Source organism: Chenopodium album, chromosome 15 (genome assembly GCF_948465745.1).
Source record: "Chenopodium album chromosome 15, dcCheAlbu1.1, whole genome shotgun sequence".
Classification (NCBI taxonomy): Eukaryota; Viridiplantae; Streptophyta; class Magnoliopsida; order Caryophyllales; family Amaranthaceae; genus Chenopodium; species Chenopodium album.
The window spans coordinates 36397976-36414466 of record NC_137848.1 but is presented as its reverse complement, the minus strand read 5'-3'; positions in this window follow the sequence as shown (position 1 = coordinate 36414466).

Here is a 16491-nt window from a genome sequence, read left to right as displayed (position 1 = left end):
ATGACCCTTGATATAGAAATAATCAACCTTATTATTATTGCCCATCATATTTATTCATGTGGCTCAATTTTAGAGGTTTTTCCACATAAAAATATCTTGATCAAAATGGACAAAAAAATCATTTAACGCATACAATTACAAGCTATATAACGAGCAATTCTGCTTGTACTCTTATAATTCATCCAAGCAAATTTTGCAATAAAAAACATCGGGAGTTCAAAATTCTTTTTCCTAAGCAAGGTTGTCCTTTTCTTTTTCGAAATCGAGATAATATTTTAGAAATCCTTGCACCGTCCTTTATATTCTTTAGTTTTAAATCAACGAGGGAAGGAAAGAAAACAATTTGTAGGTAGAGGAATTAAAAGGAAATGCTCGAAATTTGATTTTCTATTCAGTTTAATTAATCCAAGAGAAGAATGGCTTATCCAGGTGAAAGAAAATTTGATCCCTCCGTTTTTAATTCAAAATCCATAGAGGTTCTTTTTAAGTAGTTTATTATTTATGTTAAAAAAATGACACAATTTTACAAGTTTTATTGCGAGTAACTTTGCTTGTGATCTCGAGAGGTGTAAAGACTAAGTTTTTTTTTTCAATTTTTATTGTCTCATAATTTAGCTTTAGGGCTTGTTTAGTTCACCTTATTTTTGCTTATTTGAACTAATCTAAACTAATATGTTTTGATGTGACCTGATCTTTCTGATAAGATCCAATCTGATTTGATTTGATTAGATCTGATTGTCTAATTTGACCAAATTTTTACTACGATAATCTAAATTATTTTTAGTTGAAATTTGTTAGATTCATAATAATGTATATTTTATTAGTACGTAATTTTTTGTAATTTTTAATTACAAATTTAAAGATATTTAGCGATAAAAAAACCACACATAAAACAATAAAGTATGTCATAACTTATTTTTTCTAATCTATTCTGAACTTATATTTTCTAATCAGATCTGAAATAAATTAAATTAAGATGAAGTAAACATGGCACGAGTCTTATCTTTTTCTATTTCAATTCTAAGATATTGTTTTAGTAGTCATTGTATCTTTTGATTTACTTCATGTTGTTCTTATACAATTTGATTTGCATGCAGTCTTGGAGAAGGAAGGTTGGAAGACACATATCATATATAAATAAATTAGAAGTAAGAAATTAAAGCCAAAAATGTGATTTTTCATTTTTTATTAAGATTAATTAATTTGTGGAATGAATTGGTTTATTTGAGAGTGAGATGGAAAAGTTGACCCCCTTCATTTTTCTTCCCTTCATGACCATTTTTGATAAAGGAAAATAAATTTTTGATAATTCAAACATACTATTACAATTTTATTTGCATAATGATGATACTGGAGCTTGGAGGGGAAGGGAAGGAACAAGAATTCAGGGGATGGATTCATAGTAGTAAACTTGTGTTTTCACTTCAAATCTATCCACCTTTTTGGAAACGGTTTGATTATTTATTATAAGAGAAACAAGATCCCTCAAATTCTTATTCTTTCTCTACTTTTCTTCCCCCCAATTAATATCAAATTAAAAGAAACAAGATCCATCATCCTCTTGCGCTTTTTTCTCTCTTCATATCACGTTGTTAGTGCTCTTACATTTTACTAGCCGTTTGTACATAATTAATGACACAGAATTATTGATGCTAATATGACGCAATTACTGAGATAATCACTTAATGTGATGGTAAGCTCTTTAACACCTCATTAACAGTGGTGATGTTACTAACTTAATGTGAACTTACATGCATTATGCTGCAATTTGATTTATTTCCTTATTATTCATTTATTGCGAAACTAAATCAAAATCATGTTTCTTTATTTATGGCATTGGTGCATTAATTTGTTATCATATTATATGTGATATGTTACATATATTATATAATTATGTTAGTTGCCATATATTATATTATATTATTATGTTAATTACCATATTATTTTGACATGTTACTATATATCAATTTGATATTATTGCTAGGATGTTAATGAAAATTTATAATTCATGCAGCGTATGTTTACCATAGGCTGAACTCAAGTTTAATTTTGTTGTGAGGATGAATAATTCAAGAAAAAACGATGTAGTTTAAGATTGAATGTAGGAGTAATATAATGATTTGATTTTTGATTTTATATTTATAGAGAAAATTGGTAGTTTAGATACATAGATAAAGAAAATTATTTTTTTACAACAATTTAAAGGTAGATACATAACACATTTATTTGAACTTATTAATTTTTTTTAATAAGTCAAGGGAAAGTGTTGTAAGGTTAAGGGTGCGTTCTATTTGAACTTTCCTGAACTTATTAAACCTTATCTATATCAAAACTTATTTTAGTTATAATTTGTACTTGGGTAAACCTTATTAGAAGTTAGTTTTTATAAACAAAACTTATTACACCTGAAAAAGTGAAAATAAGGTGATGAATAATAGAACAGGCTCTTATAGCTTGATATGGTAGTCAACAAATGAACCTAGATAACCCTTTCAACTATATATTCAAATCATAACTTAAAAATAAAAAAATAAAAAAAAATAAAAAAAAATCCAAAACTAGCTAGTTAGTTGTTTTTCTATATATATCAACTTTCAATCCATTTTTTTTACGTTCTCTATGAAATAGATAACATTTTTCTACTCATACATCCTTACACCACTATAAAATTCATTACAAAAATTAATCTTGCTTTGATTTAGTTTTTTTCTCAAAATATTCTTCCACACAACATTTAATCAAATTCTCTCCTCCCAAGAAAAATTCATTCATCATTATTCATTACATTGTTAAGGATGAATAATAATAATGATGATGGTGATGGTAAAATTTCATTTTTTTAATGAACATGAAAACATGTCTAATTTTGAACCATTTACTTTTGATGATCCAGATATAATTTTAAATGACGACTTTATAGTTGATTTGGCGCGAGATATTCGACTTGCTTTTTATGCTGCAAATCCAGGTGCTTCTACGACAAAGGAAGCATCAGAAACTGACTCTTTTTTCAATTTTGAAACTTTAAATAGTATTAAGCGTGAAATCATGATGCAAAGAGGTTCAAGCTCAACTACTATCCCAGCCACAACCCAAAAAACTACACCACCTATATTAAATGTGTCGATTGCAAACCCTAACCCGATTGAGCAAGCCCCTAACCCCATCCAAATTCAATTGAATGAACCCCATGTAAGCAAATTCCTACCCATGGACTCATCCTTGTCCCAACCAAATGGGACCGTTGTTGTAAACCCAATATCCCTCCCAATCCAAGTTGCGCCCATCCAACCAATTTCAAACCCCATCTCATCCTTCCAAGTTGTCGTACCCTTTCAAATGAATGCAACCATTACATACGCCAACCTGATATCAACCCATGCTATTTCACCCGCTTATCAACCAAATCATATTAATAATCCTTATGCAAATTTGTGATGGCAAGTCAAACAAGAAGGAACCTTCGTAGATGACCCTGCTACAAACCTTTGTCTTTCAACTCCTATTCAAGAGGCTACAATTCAAGATGCCCCTCCTATTGCGACCCCAATTAATGTGCCTCCCCATCGTCGTCGTGGCCGCAAAGAGCACCCCACTAGTCTGCCGGACACCTGGGTTGTCATGCATACCACAAGGAAAAGTGGAAAGACTAAGGGAGTTGTTGACAAGGTTTGTACAAAAAAATAGTAAAAATTCCTAATCCATGTTATGTTGTTATTTTAATACTTTTTAATAATTAAACTTGTAAATTTAAATGTGATACAGACATACAAAAGCCCAGATGGTAAGCATTTTCGATCTTTGAAGATAGCAATAGTTCACTATAGGAATACTGATGGGAAAGATGATAAGGTATACTCTCCTTTATATATCTATACATACATATTAATGTATAATTGTATAGCCATCCTTATTTTATAGTATTCAGAGTAAGATTATCAAATTCTAATTTTTGATTAGGATTTTTTGACTTTTACCACCAAAAAAAATCAAAAAAATGTTTTTTACCACCAAAACTTCTAAAACTTTTATTTTACCACCAAATAAAAAATTAAAAGTTGTTTTTTACCACCTGTCGTCAAAAACCTAACGGAATTTTTTAAATTCTTTGATTTTCGTGTCAAACACATGCTCTTTAGGGGTTTTGGGGGGCACTTTGGTCCTATGGGTTCAATTTGAGGTCAGAATTGACAAAAAATGATCGAAAATGCCTCGTTTTGCGTGTTTAAAAAAACCTCGATTTGCGTGAACACGCAAAACGAGGCATTTCCGATCATTTTTTGTCAATTTTGACCTCAAATTGGACCCAAAGGGCCAAAGTGCCCCCCTAAACCCACGAAAAACATATTTTGCGCACGAAATTCGAAGGAAATTTTTTTAAGCCGTTAGATTTAACGGTTTTCTTGCCGTTTGGTGGTAAAAAACAATTTTTAGAAATTTTTTTGGTGGTAAAATAAAAGTTTTAGAAGTTTTGGTGGTAAAAAACAATTTTTTGATTTTTTTTGGTGGTAAAAGTCAAAATTTCCTTTTGATTAATAATAACACACGACTTGCTAAACAATTAATTAGTTAGTGTATTAATATTGTGTGAAATTTTATATCCTTATCTAGTATATATATGCTTACACGTACATTTATTACAGATCAAAATTTGATGCACGTGCGTACTTGTTACGTGATAAAAAAATTATTACATATATATAATTTTACTAATTATATGTTTTTATATATGACCTTTATTTACAGGGAGAAGGAGGCTCATCAAGTGGTGGTCAAGCGACGACTTGAAGACGTTGTGTCTTTAATCATTTACAATGGTGATTCATGTGGTGTCAATGGAGGTAGAGAGAAACATATGGGAAATACAATGAAGAAGGATATTTATGTTTATTAGTATGAATAGCTCTCAAATTCTTTCATGGTCTAATTTGAATCCATTGTAAATGGTGGTGAAAAAAAATTTCGTTTATTGTTGTATTATTCATACCATTTCATGAGATATTTGGTAGATGACTTTATTGTTGCTTGTTTATTTATCGTTGTAATAGTTTGTAATTTTTTTTAAAACACTTTTATTCTAGCAATACTAGCTATTTGGATCTTCCATTACTTCTTCTTATAGTCTCCAATATTATGTGTGTCACTTACATTATTATTGGTGAATGAATATATTTAGTTTTTTTTAATCAAGATTGATTAATATTCAATGAGAACTTGATTATATTGATACATATAGTTTAGGGAAACATGAAATTTTAGCTAGAAACCCTTCAATGAAGATGTCAAACTACTTCAAACAAGCTTTTTTCACATAGAAATTTAACTCACAAATAGCTTGATAATGGTGATATTTGTGTATGTCATATAGTATGGTATATGAATTTTATGGATAAGGTTGTATTTATTCTAATATCTATTCAATTTTATTAATAATTAGACCAATGAAAATATTAAGATTTCATATGATTATGACTTCAACTTCATACTACTCGATTGAAATAGGGTTACATTTGTCATTTTAGCCCTTCTTCTTTAATAGTTACAGAGTACATTTTAATTACTTCCTAACTAAAAATATTGTTTTTTCTTTACACATTCCCCCCCTACATACATATTTTCTTACAACTATCCCATTTATCAAAATATTTACATACTTCCGATGCAACTATTTTTTTTATTTACAAAGATATTTACCTACTTCCGATGCAACTATTCTTATTATCAAAGTTAATTTAATGTCTTAATAATACTTGATATATCTAATAATTGTTTGGGAAATTCTAAATGGTGCTTTTAAGGTTTTTATTTTTCTCAATGGTAAACAACAAAAATTACAATTATCCTTGGTAATCACTAATTATTAGAATTGATTAATCATAACATTAATGATTTATTTTGGTTAAAACTTTAACTCGGGTTAGCTTTTTTTTTTTTTTTTTTTTATGTTTTTAATAATTAAATAATTTTCAAAATAAAAAAAAACCCCACCCCATCCCTGACAACCGGACACCTCCGTTGTTCACCGGCCCCAGCGTTGGCGCGACCAGACCCTCCTCTTCGGCGTCGGCATCGTGCCGAACTCCCCTCCCCTTGTAGCATCTTCTTTCTGCCGAACTCCCCTCCTTGTCGCATCTCCCTTCTCCCTTTCGCTGAACTCCCCTCTCCATCGCATCTCCCTTTCGCTGACCACCCAACTTCATCTCGAAAACATCTCGTCCTCCCCAACGGAACCCCCTAAAACCATCAAACAACCTTTGAAAAACCCTAACCGGCTCCCCCCCCCCCCCCCGCCCCTGCCATTGCTAGGTTTCTGATTTGGACTTTTCGAGGGTTAGGGATGGTTCTTAGAGGGTTTAAGGTTTTGTGGGGCTAGGAAGGGGGGTTGGTGGTTCGTGCGACGCCGATGCCGAGGGTTCTGGCCTTCTAGGCATGGCCAGCGCCGGAGGAAGGGAGATCGAGGTTGGGCGTGGGTGGTGGCAGGGGTTAGCTAGCTGGGATTGGGAGAAAGAGTGGGTGGTTTCATACTTTACTTAAATAAGTTTGTTTTGTCCTATAATCATATGCAGGGGCAGAGCTACAGGGGGGCTGGAAGAGGCCCGACCCCTGTAGCCCAAACTCGCGGCCCATACTTTTATTAATTAGCCCCTGTAGTTTTTTTAAGTATATAATCTAATGATTTCATATAAATGTTGTTGAAATTTTGGTGGCTCAGTGGTAATTGGGCTTACAACAATTCCTCTAGGACTAGGTCTAAGGTTCGATCCTACATAGTGTATTTTTTTTTCCCTCTCTTTTCTTTTTGCCCAAATTCTATACTAACTTCTTCAACTCTTCTATATATATATAAGTGATTTAAATTTTCAATTCTTCAATCTTCTACTTGTATTCAATTGGGTAATTTTTTATTATATTATTCATAAATTACCCCCTTAATTTAATAAAAATTCAAAATTTTAACTTTTACCTAACAGTTCAATAAGAATTCGTTTATAAATCCCCCCTTTTTTTTTATGATATGATTGGTGTAATCATAAAATAAGAAACTCTTAATTTTTAAAGTAAGTGGTTGATAGTCAACAAGTAAATTTACACCAGTTTTATACATAGGAAAATAGATTGTCAATAGTTATAACATATAATCTATTATTGACATTTTTTAAGGAAAAATTGCCACCATTAATCCCAACTTTGTCCCATCCGCCAATATTAATCACAATTTCAGTTTATTCCATCTCACTCCCAACTTTAATTTATACCCTATTTATTTTTATCACCCCCAATTGGTCATCCAACCTAATATTACAGGTTACAAGACACGTGTCAGCGTATGATTGGCTTAAAAAATAAAAATAAAAATAAAAATAAATAAATAAAGTTAACAAATAAAATAAAATAAAATAAATAAAATTAGAAAAACACCTTCTCTCTCCTCCCTCCTTCCCTTTCCTTATCTGCCCTCTATGGTTGCCCACCACGGCCACCAACAATCAAACGCCGGCAACACTACCTCCCCTTCCCCCACCTCCATATCACCGTCTCCTTGCCCACTTCCCTGCTTCCCCTTCCCTGCGCACTTCACGCACTCAACAGGCCGACCTGTAACTCCACCAACAACAGCCCGCTACCACCACGACCAGCCCAACCCCTTTCCCCCCGGAGCGCCGGTGCCGGTGCTTTCTCGACCACCTCCCCTTTCCTCTTCGATCACCATGCAAACCAGCCAAAATCCCCCAAATCCTAACCCCTAAATCCCAAACCATAACCCTAACATTCGAAACCATTGGCAAATCAGCCACAAAATCGGCCACTAACGGTCGAAGTTGGTTGATTTAGGGTTGTAATCAACCATTCAGCCCCAACACCCGTCGATTTTGACGATTTGTGGCCAATTTTGGTAGTCGTTCTTGGGGGTAAGGGGTTGTTTTGGGTAGGGAAACGACCATTTTATAAGGCTGGGTAGGTTTTGCGATAGTCATGCGTGCGTTAGGTGGGGCAAGTGTGCGGTGGTCGGGGCAGCGACGACACCAGGCCAAGGTAGGGCGGTGATCGGTGCTCCGGGGGAAGGGGGTTGGCTAGTCGTGGGGGGCTACGGGGCTGTCGTTGGGTGGTTTTGGGGTTTTTTTTTTATTTTTAATTTTTGATTTTTTTTCTTTAACTTTTTAACCAATCAGGTTGCGACATGTGTACAAGTAATCCTAAGTCAGCAAGGTTTACCTCTTCAACCTGTTTCAAGTCACTTGTGGGTATAAAAATTAATAGGGTATAAAGTTAGGAGTGATAGGGAATAAACTGAAGTTGGGATTAATATTGGCGGATGAGGTAAAGTTGGGATTAATGGTGGCAACTTTTCCTTTAAGGTAATATGAAAAATCATAAATTGTGATTTAGAAAAAAAAAATTGTTATAATAATAAGCCATATATTTATGTATTGATTTACCCGTTAGCCCCCCTATGAACCAGGCATTGAGTGATAAGACCTAGAGCAATATTTATGAGTCGAGAGGTAGAATTATGGTTTTTTCTATGGACAATTATATTATGGTATGGGATAATTTTTTTATATATGGACGACTTTAGAAGAAAAATGGGATGCTTGACATATTTGCTCAATTTGTTATTTATTTATTTATTTTTAACAAAGGATACAAACAAATTACATATTATTACTAAAGCAAATAAAATTAACCGCAGCTTCTCCAGCTATTTGATGAGCTCGATGAACGCACTGACGATCCGCCTTTGGTATGCTACAATATTGAAAGGTAGAGCCAAGAAGTTTAATTTTGCAAATGATCTAAAGGTAAGCAATGTTACCATGACCATCCCCGAAGAACGGAAACAAGATCATAGGAATTAATGAAAACCGTGAAGGAATGAAACCCTCGATCAAAAGCCCACTGTAGTCCATCATGCATGCCAATGCCTTCGCATGTAAAACTGAAGTACAAACCCCAAAGTTACTTCCACCAATGATTCGATCATCCAACGGATCGTCATTATCCAAGCACCATCCCATCCCAACTTGTTGAGAATCTTTGAATCAAGACCCATCTATTTGAAGAGAAAGTAAAGCTGTCCCTTGGGTACTCAGTCCAAGCCGAGCTATGTAAAAACTAGGCGGAGGAGAGGCACCACTATCATCCTCCATAACATAGGGGGTGTTTGTAGAAGCGTCCATGTTGAAAAAGACTATATGTGTGTCCATAACCTCCGCGAACTGTGAAGCAAATGCCCGGGAAGTAGTAGAATCCCTAAAGATTCAGGAATTCCGACATAACCACAAATTCCAAAGTGTACTGACAAAGGTACCTAAGTGAGTACTAGAAGTCTCATCCTAACTAATAAAAAGTAAGATATAATGATATATCCCCGGAAAAGACAAAGAAAAGGGTCTCCAAATGCTGACAATACCACTGCTACAACCTGATCTTAGATCCAATCTGAGAGAGAAAGGTCCCCATTAAATTCTAAGCGGATACCGAGGCATCCACCCCTCCAATCTACAAAGGTCACAGAATACATCTTGAATTGGAACAACGCGATGATGAAGTTCCACCTTAACTACAAGAGCATGATGTAGCAGTTTCCATGAAAACAACTTCCATTTTAGTTGTAACTAGAGAGACCAAAGAACTTTCCAGAAGGAATTAGAACAAGAATGTGTGGAAGCAGGAGAAAGTTGTTGTTGAAGCATTGCATAACCTGTTTTCACCAAGTACCTCCCCGACCGGGTACCCGACCAATAACGGAAGTCTTCCTGAGTCGTATCAGGTAACTCTATAGCTAAGATTGTTGAAGCATCCATAGGAACAAACCAATCAACAACTTTATCAGTGTCCCACCCCATTCTCTGAGGGTGAATGAAAAAACTGACAGTATGAGCTGCAGTATTTTGCAAAGAAAGCTCAGGTTTGAACTCAGGAATGCTACCATTGACCCAATTAGCCGAACCAGCTAGAGTAGATCACCCATTACAAATTTTCCAATTGCACCCCTGTTTTAAAAGAGTATCCGCCTTAAGTAAACCTCGAAGGCCATACGAATGACGACCAGAAAATCTTGGCCGACTGTTAGGGTTGTTGGAAAGTGGTCCTTCTTTTTTTCGACAAATGACTGGAGCCCCCAGATGACGATCAAACACCTGAACTTGCTTAATTTGAATATTGATTTGAAACTACCCTGAGTAGAGGTACAAATATTCGGGCTAAACTTTATCAAGAATTTTGACAGATTTAGCTCTTCACTAGAAATCTTAGTAAACCGTTATATGATCTGCATAATATTAGTACAGGACGCAAAATTTGCCCGAAAAAAGATGATTGTGTCATCCGCAAAGAATAAAATTTGAGATATAAGGACTCGTTCTGGATAATTTAGTTTTTTTTTTTTTTTTTTTTTTTTTTTTTTTTTTTTTTTGTGGTGAATATATTTGCTTAGTTTGTGCAAGAAGCAAAATGATCTAAATAAATTTATTCAAGTTATATGCAAATAAAATCGGATAAATTAATTTTCTTATATGTATAGTGAGTAAATACGATAATCGGTTGCAATTGAATTGCCTAATTTGATCAACATGTATTTTTAAGAGCTTGATTTGGAGATAGTAATATATTATTTAAATAGGGTTCTAGTAAATTGGGTACTATGAGAAAATAATATAAATAGTGAATTAGTATATAGTTCAAATATATAAAATTAGGGATCAAATGAGAAAAGAGATATGATAAAGAATGTAAAGAGATTATAAACAAAATGTACTATAAGAGTTGAGATTATAAGAGAAATATAGATACTTCGTATATGATAATCTCTATTATACAAGTGAATGGGAGAGTTTGTGGTGTCCGTCTAAAAACACTACTACAACTTCCATCTTCCTTTAAAATTGGAATAAAGATATTATTAAAAAAAATTAAATCAACCAGCAAAGAAAAATAAAATGATTAATCAATCTGTAAATAAAAGGAAAAATTAACTAATTAGCAAAGAAAAAGAAAATTTTAATTAATAAGCAAAGAATTACATAATATATATAAATCAATTGAATTAAGTACAAGAATAAAAAATAAAAAAAATTAAGGGCCTGTTCTGATTTACTGAACTGAGCTGAACTAAAGTATATTGAACTGAACCGAACTTATTGGAGCTGAACTTAAATGAACTGAACTGAATTAAACTGAACGGAACTAAACTGAATTGAATATTTTATGAGAGAAGGAAATTAAAAACTGAACTGAAAATAAGCTGAAGAGAACAGACCCTAAGTTATCTATTTCATATCTTTACAATCAATTAATTAATGCATAATTTCTTGTTTTTTTTTTGAAAGAAATGCATAATTCTTAATTATCAATCAATCAATTAATTTATACAGTCAAAATCATTTTCCATAAATTATTAACTTAATTTACTCATACCATGTACATTATTAGTCGGATACCAAGTCCAACTCTTTATCTTCATCTTTTCATATTAGCGAATTATTATATTTATTTTTCATATAATATTATATCTTTAACTTTTTTCCCATTACATACTTATGTGTGACTAAATAAGTAAATCGTAATAAATAGTTAAAATAAATCTTTTTCTTAAACTATCGCGTGCATTGCATACATATAGGGCTAATACGTACTCAATAAGTCAATAGTATTATCTCCATTGTAAATATCTCAAAACTGTGTGCTTGCAAGTGTATGAAAGGAATAGTGTCCTTCGAACAAGTGTATTCTGACAGTGGGTTTGGAATTATTAGAAAGCTAATTATTCAGTGAGGTCAAGTGATCGGAATGCCTAACTGGAGGTCACTTTCGATTAGTAATATTAATGCATAATTAATATTACAGCTTAGTCTTGACTGAACCCTTCGATTCACACCCAATTGATTAATCAAAGCGAAACGACGAATTAATCCGAAGGATTAAATGAGTCAAATAGAGTACTATTACGACCAAAGCAACGAGCGTCGAAGCCGAGCGTCGTAAGTCTAGTCGGATTTAGCAATCTTTAAAGACGAGAAAAATAATATAAATGACACGAGAGTAAAAACCTTGGTCGTAGCTCTGCACCGGTCTAACATGATGCTGACCAAGCGAGAATAGGCCAAGGATAGCTAGACAATGCCGCAAGCATGGAAGCTAGGTCGGCTTGTCATGCGCCCAGCATGGCTGCCAGCCTAGCACGCCATGTGGGGCACAGCTAGCAGCTGCACGCCGAGTATGCGTGCTAGCCCGCACGCTAGCAACTAGATAGCAGGATGGTATGCACACCAGCCCACCAGCCAGTCACGCGCACTGGGCTGGGAGCAGCTAGCAGGCCCAGCCAAAGGGGGCCAGGCTGCCATCGTGGCATGCCTTGGAGCCCAAGGCTGGGACTGCCAGTTGGCCGAGCCTCATGAAGGCCGGTCATGCTTGATGAGAAAGGGAAGAGGAAGTGGTCCTCCTCCCTTGTGGTCCGTACCTACTCCCTCCTTAGCTTTTTGCCAAGTGTCGTTTTATTATTAAACCTGTCTTCTAATTTTATTTAGAATTAAATTAATACATGATTTTCTCACTTTACCTACTCTCCCACATTGATGGGAGATGGGAATTCAAGGGATCCTATTCCTATAAATACCAATCATTTGGCATTGGAAAAGGACACTTGAGTTGTGAACTTGAAAGAATCTCCACAAGCGAGAACACTTTCGTTCTAATACTCTAAGTACTTTTGGTCTAACCTTGACTAAGCTTCGGGGTCGGGGTCGTTTGGGTCGAGTCTTGTGGGTGTGAGTCGTTGGAGGCTTGCGCATTTGCGGGGCTCTACGCTTTCAAGTTCGAGCTCCAAGAAAGAGCAAAGCACGCGTCAAGGGTATGAACGTCTTTTCCTCTTTCTCTCTCTTTGTTAATTAATTATGTGGTTGTTGTTAATTAATATGCATGCTTGGTTACTTTAATTTGTGTGCGGATCTACGAAACCCAACAGTGTACTACAAAAGTAAAAATGGTACGCCCTCCATTTCATAATGTTAGTCCCAAATGGAATCAATCACATAAAATAAGAAAAGAAAAATATTTGGAATTTAACATTAAATTACAAAATATTTCATAATGAGTTTACCTTATTTAAGTTTTTTTATTATTTTTTTTGGGAAAGCATAAGTCCAATGTATAATTCAAGGTAGAGATTTCATTACTTAAAGCCATAGCATCAATCCACGACCAATTAATTCCAAAAAATTAAGTAAAAAATGAAACATATTCAATATGGGTAAATCTTTTTGAAACAGCCAAAATAGTATATGTGACTAATATCATGAAATGGAGGGAGTACTTGTTTTGAGAAATAGAGGAAATATATATATTTTTTTTTCCTCCGTATTTTTTAGTTAGTTGCATCACTTTGCAAATTGCGGACTTCTAGACATTTTTTTGGAGATGAAAGAGATAGAGACAATTTATTAACTAAGAAGAAAATTGATGCCACTAATTTGAAACTTCCTTTTTAAGAAAGTGATGCAACTAAAAAGAAAAGGAGGAAATATGTCACTTTGCCCTTCATTATAAAGTGATTTCAACACATATCAATCAACATGATATATAGCTTTAGGCAATAAGTTACTTCCTTCATTTAGGCAACACTCTTTTAATTTCACACTTCTCAAACTATACTTTATTACTCCTTCCATCCCAATATATGTTTCTTATTTGTGTTTTTTCACGGTATTTGAAAAATAGGAGGAGAAAGTGGTTAAAGTACTTAATAAAGTGAAAAGTACAATTATAAAATGAGTTAGAGAGAGAAAGTGGAAAAAAGTACAAGGCATGTGTAAAATTCAAGGGTAATTTAGCAAATTTAATGAATAAAGTTATAAAAAAAATAAGGTTATAATGATCTTTACATACTATCCAAAAATAGAAATAGGAATAATATTTTGGTTCTCCAAAATAGGAAAAATGAAACTATATTGTCGGATAGAGGGAGTACCTTTTTTTATTCATAGCTTCGATAAAATGTAGTCATCTTGTATGAATCGTCTCAATGTACATTTCATTAACATCCACCTTTTATAGTTTTGCAATGTTAATAATTAGAGATAGTAATCGTCAAAATTGTGCGTTAGCAAACGTGATAATAAAAACGTGTCAATAATAATAAAAAAAATAATAATTCTGCGGAAGTATTTGGTTGCCACTTTTTATTGTATACTATCTTTGTTACATATAATAATGTTCTTAACATACTATTTGCACATCAACTTAGGTGAGGGAAGAGATTGTAAAACATATGAAATATAGGGAAAAAGTGGATAAAGAAATAGAGAGTATATTAAAAGGTTGATGGATGAAATAAAAAGGTGAAATAAAAAGGTATAAGAGAGAGAGAGAGAGAGAGAGAGTGGAGTGATGTAAATAATATTACTCGTTCGATTTTAAATAAGTGCATCACTTGTATGTAGAAGTTAGACAATTGAAATAAAATTAATAATAAAAAAAAAGGTGTACATAATATGCTGATAAAAGGTTAATTAATGTGGGAATATTTTATTCAAACGAATGAGGTTTGTGGTAAGAGAGAGATAAAGTATTGAAAATTTTGACAATAACCACCTACTATTGTTGTCGTTTTATAAATTACACCTACAATATTTTCTACTTTAATTTATTTTACCAAAAATTATTTTTAAAGCGTAAAAATTTCCCACCAAATTGCCCAAACCCTCTTATTTGACGTAATTGTGCCTTCTCTTCCTTCTATTCTCATGTTCAATTGCATTTTTCTTCAACAAACATTAAACATGGGTTAGGGAAAAGCATATGGTAATAGATTCGACATAATCCAAGCTCACAAATGATAGTCAAGTCACCAAATATGTATCAAATTGAGGTAATAATTTTCTAAATTAAGCATAATTTAAATCAATAACTTTAAATTGAACTAATATATATATGCTCAATTTATGATTATAACTCATAATTTAGAAAAACAATTGAAGTTAAGAAAACCGCCAAATTGGCATATGAACCCTCATTCTTCATAACAATAATTAATAATATTTTCTTAACAATTGTATCAATTTTGGTACTAATCAAAGAAATGTTACATGGATTTTATGCAAAAGAGCCTCAATTTTGTAAATTAATCACTAAATAGCAAACCTCCAATTTTAATTGATAACCCTAAATTATGAACTCGTACTATGTCTTATAATTAGCCTTAATTTAATAATTATGGTATCTAATTTTGTATTTTGTTTGTATAATTTGGATTTGCAATTGAGAAATCAAATAAGATAGGGTGAATCCCTACCTTATAAAAAGTATAAGAAAACTCTTTTGAATAGTGCATGGACATTTATATCCCTGAAAATGTTCTTTTACATATTTTCCCCCATTTAAATTCAAAAGCCTTAAAATTGTCTCTTGAATCTCCTAAATTGATTAAATATTTTTTTTTTTTTGAGGAAAAAATATTTGTGTTTATTTCAATGTTTAAACATCTTTTAATCTCTTTATTTTTCTTTAATTTTTTCAATTTGGAATATAAACACTATTTAATTTATTAATGTTAAATTAATTTTAATATTTATGGAGTACAAAAATTATGGAGTATATAAATGTATGATAACTTGTTCAATTTATTCAATTCCTCTCAATAAGTACTTAAAAATTACGAAGTATACAATTGTGTAATGGTGACTTGTTTAATTATTCAATTCGTCTACATAAGTAGTTAAAAATTTATTAGACGTTTATATATCTAGAACTCGATATTTTTTAACTGTTCCTTCGTTAAATCAAAGTAAAACTACTAAAGATTCGAACATTGCACAACTAAACATCATCCTACACTTTTATCATTTATGCAAATAGCTATAATAAAATATCTTGCAAATATGCATAAGGCATAAACGTCACCAATAATAATTCTCCTCAAAAAGTTAGCCATACTAAGCACTTCGTGCGCGTAAGAATTCCTAGTAAATGAAAAATTCGAAAAAAAAAATCCATGTGTAAGGTCCACAGTGACATCATACACGAGGGTTTGAGCAATATGGAGGGAAAATTTGATGTTTTTTATAGTTGGCGATAAAAAAATAATTATAGATAATAATTCCTAAAATGACAACAATACTAAGTGTTTATTGTCAAAATTTCTTCAAATTTGTTTTATTTTCTTAAAAAAAAAAAAAATAATAAGTACATGGGATTGACAAAAAGAGAGAAATAATATGATGTAGTATTAGGTTTGAGTGGTAAGATAGTGAAGGAGATTATTAGGAATGGGCGAGAGAACCACTTTTCTTTCTATCAATTCCATTCCACTTAACCACTATTAGGAACTCAACATGTTATAATTTAGATATGTTAAAACATAATAAAAGTTATGAAACAGACAAAACGGCCGATGTTAGACTATTCACAACTTCACTCTCACAATTCACAAATATAGTGACAACTTCACTCTCACAAATACGAAATATTAATTTAAGCTTCAATTCCACTCAATCA